The sequence below is a fragment of the Epinephelus lanceolatus genome, chromosome 11 (genome assembly GCF_041903045.1).
Source record: "Epinephelus lanceolatus isolate andai-2023 chromosome 11, ASM4190304v1, whole genome shotgun sequence".
NCBI classification, from domain to species: domain Eukaryota; kingdom Metazoa; phylum Chordata; class Actinopteri; order Perciformes; family Serranidae; genus Epinephelus; species Epinephelus lanceolatus.
Window position 1 is genome coordinate 29,919,290 of NC_135744.1, and position 10,101 is coordinate 29,929,390.

Here is a 10,101-nt window from a genome sequence, read left to right on the forward strand (position 1 = left end):
CTAATCTCTCTATCTCTTCGCCCTCTAGTGGCTGTGGGAATTAGCTTTTGTCTGTCAGGACCAAAGGAGGGAGTAATGTGACAGTGACATGAAACATTGCAAAACATCAGGCATGGTAACTGTTGCTAACCACTTCATATCAACTTTTTACAAGTTTCGATTGTTTTTCATATTCAAAAATATGTAAGACTGAGTACATACAGGTCACAAGACGGATCCAGCTGTGATCTCAGTGGGACTGAATCCATGACCTTGACATGGCTCCCCCTTTAAATATCCTGATTTTACCCCGAGCAAATTGTAATACTGAGAAGTTTGGAATTCTTGTGAGCCTTCGGGGAAGTGTATGACTGAACCTAAGCACATTACCAGAGAAAATTTCTCTCTGACCTCCTGTCTTTCTCTCTCCAACTCAGCTCTGCCTCCTGTTTGTGATGAATGAAGTCAGTTTTGACCTTACAGAGAGAGGGACTGCTGCTGCTGAAGAAAAACATGAAAAACTGAATTGATTTCTGTACGTGTTTAGAGAAAGTCATAGTTACAGAGGCCTTTCAACTCGAGATTAGTTGCATAATTGAAGACAGTCTCTAGAAAACCTGCTCTTTTCTTCCCTCTGTTTCACCATATGGTACGTAATTACAACTCAGCAACACACTGTTTTCTCTCAGTCGAGACAGCTCTGCTTGAATACACAATTTAAAACATATTCCAAAATCTGGATTAGAAGTAGCTAGATATTGAATGTGAAATCAAGTTAGACATGGACTTAAACAGAAGGGCTGCTGTTTTGCTTTTCAAGCCACAATAAAAGCTATAAGCATGTTTCAACCAGATACATGAAGAGAAAGCCATTTGTCTCACTGCAGCTACCAGCCAACTCTCTGTGGGTCTTTTTGCTCCTCTCCCCATGTGAAATCATGAGATTTTTCTTCAGCACTGTAATCCCATTCAAAACAACAGAATGGCTCATTGTTTGGAACAATAGCTGAGTCACAAGCTCATAATGTGCGGAGTCTAGATATGCATAATCCCCTCAGGACCACAACTGGACCCTATGAACTAGCAAGAAGTGGTGCTGAACACCAAGTAGTTCGCTTTTCCTCAGTTCATAAAGTAACAGTGGGTAAGATGAAAAGTGAAATGAGGGTACAAACTGAAGATATTATCACTCTTAGAGATGTGATTTATAAGCCATTTCTAAACCACACTACAAATGTTTGCACAACAAGTTATATTAAAAAGACTTATTGAGTGAGGACACTTTACATTGTCACTGTGTGAGTTATCTTCAAAATTGACTGTTATGGTTTATATGCATTGTGTGAACCCTGTGTATTCTGAAGGTGTAATGTAATTTGTTTAGGGGTCCTGTATGTAGGATTTAGGGGCATCTATTGGCAGAAGTGGTATAATATTCATAGCCATGTTTTCATTAGCTTATACTCACCTGAAACTAAGAACCATTGTGTTTTTGTCACCTTATGGGGCGATTACACAGAAGTGAGACACTAGAGACGCGGACGCTTCAAAGACGCTTGAAACGCTGGAAGCACTTACTCAATGCGTGCTAGCTACTGGCGTCTGATGCTCAAAAAGTTGAAAATATTTAAACTTTTCAGTGTCTACGTGTCTAAAAAGAAGCGTCTACAAAAACGGGTCTAAAAAAACCGCCAGAAAAACGTCTGTCTAAAAAGACGCTTGAACGCCGGTCAAAATCTGTGAAGGTCATCACAACGTAAAGCCAAGTGCAAACTCGCAGGAGAAACATCAGTGCCGAATACTGCAGAAGAAAACCTAAAAGCTAGAAACTTAATTTTGGCGTATGGACCAAACAAGCGTTGGACTGTATAGGTGCCCTCTTGGGATCCGGTGTCAATGTCATTCATGGAGTCTACCATGTTGTTTTACAGTAGCACAGAGCAGACAAATCAAACACTGGCTCAACATAGGCCCATAAGTGTTTTTGGGTTTGGGTTTGGCCACTGTAGTTCATCCACACACTCGGCACATGGGAGAAGTTTCAGTTCTGTAACCTCACCGTTGGTTGCCACTAAATCCTACACAATGGACTTTGGAATAGTTTTAATGTCCAGTACATCTGTTACGAGAATGACTGATAGTTTGACTCCGGTCGTGTCTAGGCAACTTCATTCTCTAACATAGAGTGTGCAGAGCAGAAACATGGCTGGCTGGCTGTGGGGTTGTGCGTGGGGCTTACCTTTAAACAGCAACAACGGCGAGCTCGGACGAGGCTCCCCACGAGCGGCCAGCCCAGGCGATGTCGTGGCAGACAGATATTGTTCACGTTTTTATAAAGGTGTTGGTCAAAACAAAACTAACAAAACACAAAACTGAAGGAAGTCGGTGGTCAGGTTCACCGAGCGAAAAACCAATTAATTAATTGATAAGCCCCGCCCACCACCAGCCAGCCAGATGAGAAGGAAGTAATATGTGTTCCTACCAAGAGCCTACAGCTCAACCTAACACATCACAGAATCATCCTTAAAAGTCTGCTAATATTCTATTAAGAAGATTTCTAGCTGTGCCCAGAATTCGATACAGTTCTGGTGAGGGTGTCTTCAGTTACTGTGGTCCTGCTGATGGTCCAGCACAACTCCCAGCAAGCATTTTTTGGTTTAAAAAATGTCTGATAGCCGTCTACATGAAGACCTGATGTCTAGGCTAAATCACGGCTGAATTTGGGCTGTCAGTGAAAATTTGGTAGACGTCTAACCATAGCCAAAGTGTAGACGTCATCAATTATACGGCTATGTAGAGACCATGTCCAAAAAATGGAGATAAACATATTTTAATTACTGTTGACTCTCCATACGTGATTGAATATCATACCGCATGCCATCTGCAATGGTGAAAATTACATTTAATCAATTTCAAAATTAAATCGGCTAGATTTGGGTTACATGTAGCTAGACTAAATCGGAGCTAAATATAGCCAATATGTTTAAATCATGACTATTGCTTGCTGGGTGTATATGTGTGTGTGTGCGTGTGTGTGTGTGTGTGTGCGTGCGCACTGATTTGATCGTGTTTTCTTTATTCGATAGTGTAGGGGTTTCTTTTTGATTGTATGTTTGTGTTCTCTCTTTAATTATGCTGATGTTGATATATCCTGCTCATACTGTATTCTTACATATGTTTATGCTACTCGTATTTTCTGTTGTCTTTCAGTGTAAAGCACCTTGAGTTTTCGTGTAAAAATAAAATGTGCTATATAAATGAAATTAGGGTTCTTGGTTCGAACCCTGGGCCCAATTTTGCATGTTCTCTCTGTGTCAGCGTGGGTTTTCTCCAGGTACTCCAGCTTCCTCCCACAGTCCAAAGACATGCAGGTTAATTGGTGGCTCAAAATTGGCCGTAGGTGTGAATGTGAATGTGAATGGTTGTCTGTCTCTATGTGTCAGCCCTGTGATAGTCTGGCGACCTGTCCAGGGTGTACCCCGCCTCTTGCCCAATGTCAGCTGGGATAGGCTCCAGCCCCCTGTGACACCTAACAGGATAAGTGGTTATGGAAAATAAATGAATTAATGAAATAAAATTGTCATTGCCATAAAGCACAAAATTCATAGAGATTAGATGTTAAGTAATAATTTGCATTTAAATAGTTTCTTTGTTTCATTTTGACCTTTCTAACATCGCTCTAAATATTTACTCATGATAAAAGCAGGTTTTGGTTGTTTTGTTATGAAGCGTTCAGTGTCATGGTGTAACACATCGTAAATTTTTAGCTTTTAAACTTCTGCACCATATACTTTGTAATATGACCTCATCCAGGGATTTTTTTTAATCTGAAAAATCTGCTTTTGAAAGTTTTGGACCAGGAAAATCATGGCATGTCTTCACTTGGGCCGAGGTTGATTTCGTTAACTGCCGCACAGCTGCAGTCCTCATCTCATCGCCCGAGAGAGAAAAAACAGACTGAGATGGAAAAGTCTTCTCTCCCACAGTCTCCAGGTCTCAAGTCCATCAAGGTGAGAGAGGCGTGAAGCGGAGACTGAAGAATGAGGGGAAATAAGAGAAGATGTAGGTGCAGTGTATTTAAAATTCTGCCAGCTGTGTGTCAACATGTGCAAAGAGTTTGCTTCTGCTACTCCCTCTGGACTCGCAAGCTGGTCTGTGCCACACAAACACACACCCTACTATATTACATGATCCACTGGCACATCCTAATGTTTCATTTATGTCATCTCTCTTTATCCACAGTGTGTGTGTGTGTGTGTGTGTGTGTGTGTGTGTGTGTGTGTTTGTTTCACTTAGAGCTCATCCTGGACTGGAAAAAATGTGACCACAGCTCATGGCAGAGCAAAAGTAATGACTGCATTTGGGTAAAGTCCCTCTGTCCTCTCGTATACAAAACAACATGGCCCTTATTGTAAAGGGCTTTTTCATGGTGAGTGATCTATCACGCCTCAACACTTTTTGGATTTGAAAGTCTCCAATAGCTTAGGCTAAAGAGCCTGCCACATGTCAAGAATTTGGAGAGTCATTTGATTCTTTTTCCCCCGCAGGATTGCACTCATTACTAATCTATGAAATTATAAACAATTTAGCTTTCTCTTTCTTTTATAAAGATTTTATTCACAGGTGTTGTGACTCATCAGAGGCAAATGTTGGCGGGTACCGAAGTATAACAGACCATCTCTCAACTTCTCCAGTTCCCAGTCCAATAAGATGACTGCAGGAGCATTAGATGGATAAATAGTGTAGGTTTTGGTCACAAAGTTAACGGATTACATGAAATCGGGATTAGGTAATCAGATTACAAAAACTGGTAAGTATGATCTGCAAAGAATACATTTGGGGGGAAAAAAACTAATTATATTATAGTTACATGGTCAAAGATTACTTGAGAACATTATTTATTAAGTCTTTGAAATATGGCCATTCCAAAATTAGATATTCTTTTATATTATAACCAATATGTTATTGAACTCATGAAAAGCATGTCTGACATACAGGCATCCTTAGATACACGCTCTACTTTGTGGCAGATGAGAAAAAAAAAAATCACTATTAAGTCAAGATGAAGATTCAAGCAGCAGCAGTCCCTCAAAAACATCCATCCATTCACTGTGATATCACCGTCACTTTGACTTCAGAAATGTGCAGCACAATAAAAATTTTATCCAATGCAATTTGTGTACGTCAAAATTAAGGTTGCTGTCATCTGCAAAGACCTCAATTTCTCCTCAGTTAGCCTAGCATAGCTAACATCAACAAGCTAATGGTGTTTTCAGAAGTCTAAAGTGAAAAAATATTATCTTTTTTTATTCTTTTTTTTCATGAGTAATCCAAGAGTATTAAGATTGGATTCGGCTACATTTTTGAGTAATCCAATAGATTACGTTACTAATTACAAAAATTGCCAGACATTTTGAATTCAGTAACTGACTACCTTTTAAAGTGATCTGACCCAACCTTTACAATTAAAAGTGAATGAAAGCCAGCTAACAAACTCCATATTTTGTTGTCATCTCTTAACCATCTGACATCCCATTGGTTTATTCAATAATTCTGATAAACAACTGTTGTCTTTAAGTGCTTTACTCATACAATATATCGTTAGAAAGCTACACTCCTTCCTATTTGACTGATGTAGACCATTTCAAGATACAACTACCATGGCAGGTATAATGAACGCTTCTGTCAGACCACTAAGAAACAAACAAACAGTTATAACTCACTGTTATAATTCAGTGATTGATAATATTCCAACAAAAATGGTCCTGATATATTTACAAAGATCCAGACAGTCTAAATCCAGTGAAATATTTCGTCAAAACGCAGTATTACATCCACAGATATCAGCAGACTGCTGTTGCGTCATTTCAGATGTTCTAATTTCTTTATGTATTGTCCATAAACTCTCCAGTTTCCTTGGAAATATTGCCAATACCAAGATATCAAAATGGCAGCTAAATGCTGACCTTTTGATTGACACCTCACTTAAGCCAATAGGAGCTTCCATGTCCTCTCCACAGCGTACTATAGCCAACAGGAGCCTGTGTTGAAAGTAAGGGCCTGCCCTTCTTTACAGTATATAGATCCAGGCATTTGGACGCTTTTCATTGCCGATGAAACTCTTGACCTCGAGAGGTGTTTTAAGGCTGTTGTTATGGACATAGACCTCTAAATGTCTTTTTTTTTTAATCAATTTAGGTTTTACACTCCTGAATACATATTTTTTTGTCTCTGTTTATTAGTTTTTCACTCTTAATGGCACATACAATACATTGTTTTAACCTCTTTTTTGGAAAGCACCTTGACATAACCTCAGAAAATAATGTGTAAAATGTTTATTTTGTGTGATATTGTGATCTACTTTGAATTTTGGAACTGAGCAAGGCTTTATGCTATGGTCCCCCTGTGTTTTCCAGTTAATAAGTCCCAGTTACAGCCATCTGCAGCATCTGTTTTCAAGAAAATATTCCAGCAGAGATGAAAAAAACTTCCATTTCTCTGTGTTAAAACTTCTATTACTCAATGACAGTAACACTTACAGTGATCCCGACTATAAGGGTAAACAAATCAGTTACCTTTCAAAAGAGACCATGCATGTACATGTACTAAAAATGGAACAAGAAGTCTCAGTTTACTTTCGGTGTGCCTTGAAAAGGCATTAAGATCGAGGCAATGCCAAAAGCCAAAGCACTGTTTTTAAATTGTGCATAGTTGTCCAAAAAAAGGCAAAACAGATTATTTCAAAGTGAGAGAAAAATGACCCATAAGGGACCCTTGTGATATTCAAATTAATCATCTTTACTGTCAAGCACACTGAGGACATCCACAGCAGATAAGGGAGGAAACTGCCACAAACAAGGTGATTTTAAAATGTTAAAAACACAAGAGGTTTGAAATAATGGCCACGGACAGTATTTGGTTTTAAATAACACATTGAAAACCTATCCGAGTGAGTGGCGTGCATACTCATTTTACTCTCTATCTACACATGTGCATACAAACTAATATGGACAATTCAAATTCTCCTGTGGTCTTGACTCTGGATGCACTTATGAAAACCAAGAGACGTTTACAATGTAATCAAAATAATGTTTACATAAATGTCTGAGACAGTTAGTCATCAAAATGGGCCACTTGCCACCTCTACCTTGCCACAGTGTACCTTGGATGAGCTGAATAATTGATTGCAGGTCCTAATTTGGAGAAAAGCTTAGTTAAAATCCTCAAATCCTGTATGTTTTCCACACGGCTGCAATGCAGGAATGAGGTTAGAGGTTTGTAGCTATTCAACTGTCATTTTTAATTTATCAGAACAGCAGCATCTGTATGCAAAAGTTCCCATACATTGTCCAGGGCACCTTCAGTTTCCCCTTTGGCTCTTCAAGCCAGTAGTATCATTTTTCTGTTGCTGATAAGGATGTTAAATGAAGTTAAAATCAAAAGAGAAAATATATAAATGGCTGCATTGAATAGCCCTTTCATCTATCCATTCATACACACACTGATGGCAGCAAGCAACCTTGCAATGTTCCAGTCTGACCATCAGGAGCAACTCAGGGTTCAGTGTCTTGTCCAAGGACATTTTGACATGTGGAGCTGAGGACTGCACCTCCAACCTTGTGATTAGTAGACGATCCGCTCCACCTCCCAAACCACAGCTGCCCCGAGAAGATGTACACCTGACAGCCTGCCAAATATTTCCCTCTGCAGGGGATTAAGTTTCACAGAGCTCCTTGAGTCATAATCCCCATTGTCATCATCATTATCAATATACCTCACATGTAATACTGCCTTCATAATAAACATGCCCGCCCGCAGTAATGGGCAGATTTATTTGACTCAGCTTATTGTAAAAAAGTATGAAGCAACTATCACATGGTACAAATGCATTGTGGAAGGCTTATCTACATTTCTGAATGCAGACACTGTTTCTTGGGAATACTGCCACGCACTTAAATCTCACATATACTCTTTTTTTTTTTTGTGTTGTGGTTTTCTTCAATACAATGTCCAACTCTCCAGCTGTTCGGCATTATATCCCTATTCAGTCCAAGTTCCAACCAAACACAGTCTCCACTGGTGAGGACATAAAGAATGAATTATTGTGAGGATGCATGTTCAGCACCACAACCTGGACGGAAACCAGTCCGAGTAGAAAGCAGCAGAGATGGTGTTTAGCAGCCAGTGTGAAAGTGACTTTTTCATTTACTCTTTTTCTTTTATTTGTATACATAAATAGCCAGACACCCATCGGCTTGATTATGAGATTTTTTTCAAATCTCTGTCCAACAAGTGGTGTTGCTGTGATCAGCTCTGATTAAAACCAGTAATGACTCATTTCTGGTCAATTACTCACTTAATAAACTGAGTTCTGGGATTTGAGTCAACGGAGAAACGTGCAATATTAAGGAAGTCCAAATCATTTCAATTTGATGAATATATTCAAAACGACACACTGGCAGCGTGAGCAACATGATTCAAACTAACTGTGACCACATGAAATCTGTGCGCACGGAAGAAAGGCTCTTACAAGTTCACATTTTGAAACATGACTGACCCCGAGCAAGCCCTGTCATGTATGTGGACTTTGAGCTCTTCAAAGGAAGGATGACTGTGTGTGAATGTGTGTGTGTGCAGCAGGTGAGGACTGGTCCTAACTGAGCCCCACCCAGAACCTTTCTGCCCTCATAAAGAAGTACTTATACGGGTTAGATGTGCATGTTGAAAGAACACTTTTGGAGGAAGACAGCCAAAAAAAAAAAAAAAAGACTGCTCACTGATATTTAACTCAATAATGGTTGCAATAATTGTATGTAACTTTCCTGTAAGACCCACATGATTAAATAGCAAAAGTACATCAGGTAACAGTGGTGAAAAGTGATTTTTATGTCGTCTAAACCTGTAAACTTGGTTCATGCTTTGCTCTCTGGATATTTTCTACACACCTTTATTTAAAAAAAGTAGAAAACGTCCTCATAAATTGTTCTACGTTTAGGAGAGGAAATATAAAATTCTTATAAATCTACTGAATCCAGCTGTCCCTTACTGTATGTAGCTGCTGCTGGACTGCTCCACCGTGGTGGCATTCAGCCTAAAGAATCTGCTATCCTGCTCCTCCCCCTACTGTACAATTAGGGGACTTCAGCCTACCAATGTATACGTCATATACACATAGGACTGAGGTGAATTGTTTTAAGGCGAAAGGCCCCAGGTGAAAACACCAATTTTGAGATTTGGAGCTATTTTGCTTTCATAACATCTGCTCTTTCCCACTAGTGGAAAGAAAGCATCCAAAATGCACAATAAAGTGTTTATTTGAGTTCAGATTTCTTTTCTGGAAATGTATGAAAAAAGCACATATTTAATTAGACATTCTTCATTTGCATATTAAAACATAGCATTTGTGGAAAACATGCAAAACATAACTGTCTCAATGTAAGTCATAAAGTTGGGAGAATACATTGTGATATGTATTAGTTGTGTTTTTTGTGTTGTTTTTTTTTTTTTTTTACCTTATTTACCTCTAGTGTCTGTTTTGTCTAAAAATGTATGACATTTTACAACACATCTTTAAAGGCCATTTTCTTTTTTCTTTTTTTTCTCATACACTGAGGTCACACCACTTTAGTAGCACTTAGATACACTAACCTTTCCAGTTTTACTCCTATCTGTATATTCTGACAGTTTTACAGAAAAGCATATAGCCTATATTAATCAGGTTATTATTTTATTCCTAAAAACATGGTGGAAATGAATTTTTTTGAAGGGGGGGTTTGACAGTATTTTTTGATTTTATGGAGTGGCAAAAAAGACATATCCAAAATCCCCTCTGTAAAAACGTTTGACTCTAATATGTCAAAACAATGCAGCAAAGATTTTGAACGTGGCTTGATGTGAAATGTGCAAATCTGCATTGATTTAATGAGATGTTTCATTTGCATATTTAAACCTAACATTTTAGAAAACCTGTAATACAAAAACTCAACTGTACAAATATAAGTAATCAACTAGAGGAGGGTTATGGTGATATCTGTTAAAATTTTTACCCTGTTGTGCCAATTTTTAGCCGATCTGCTTGGGAGTCAGCAAACAAGACTGAATAGCTTCATGCACGAGAATTTA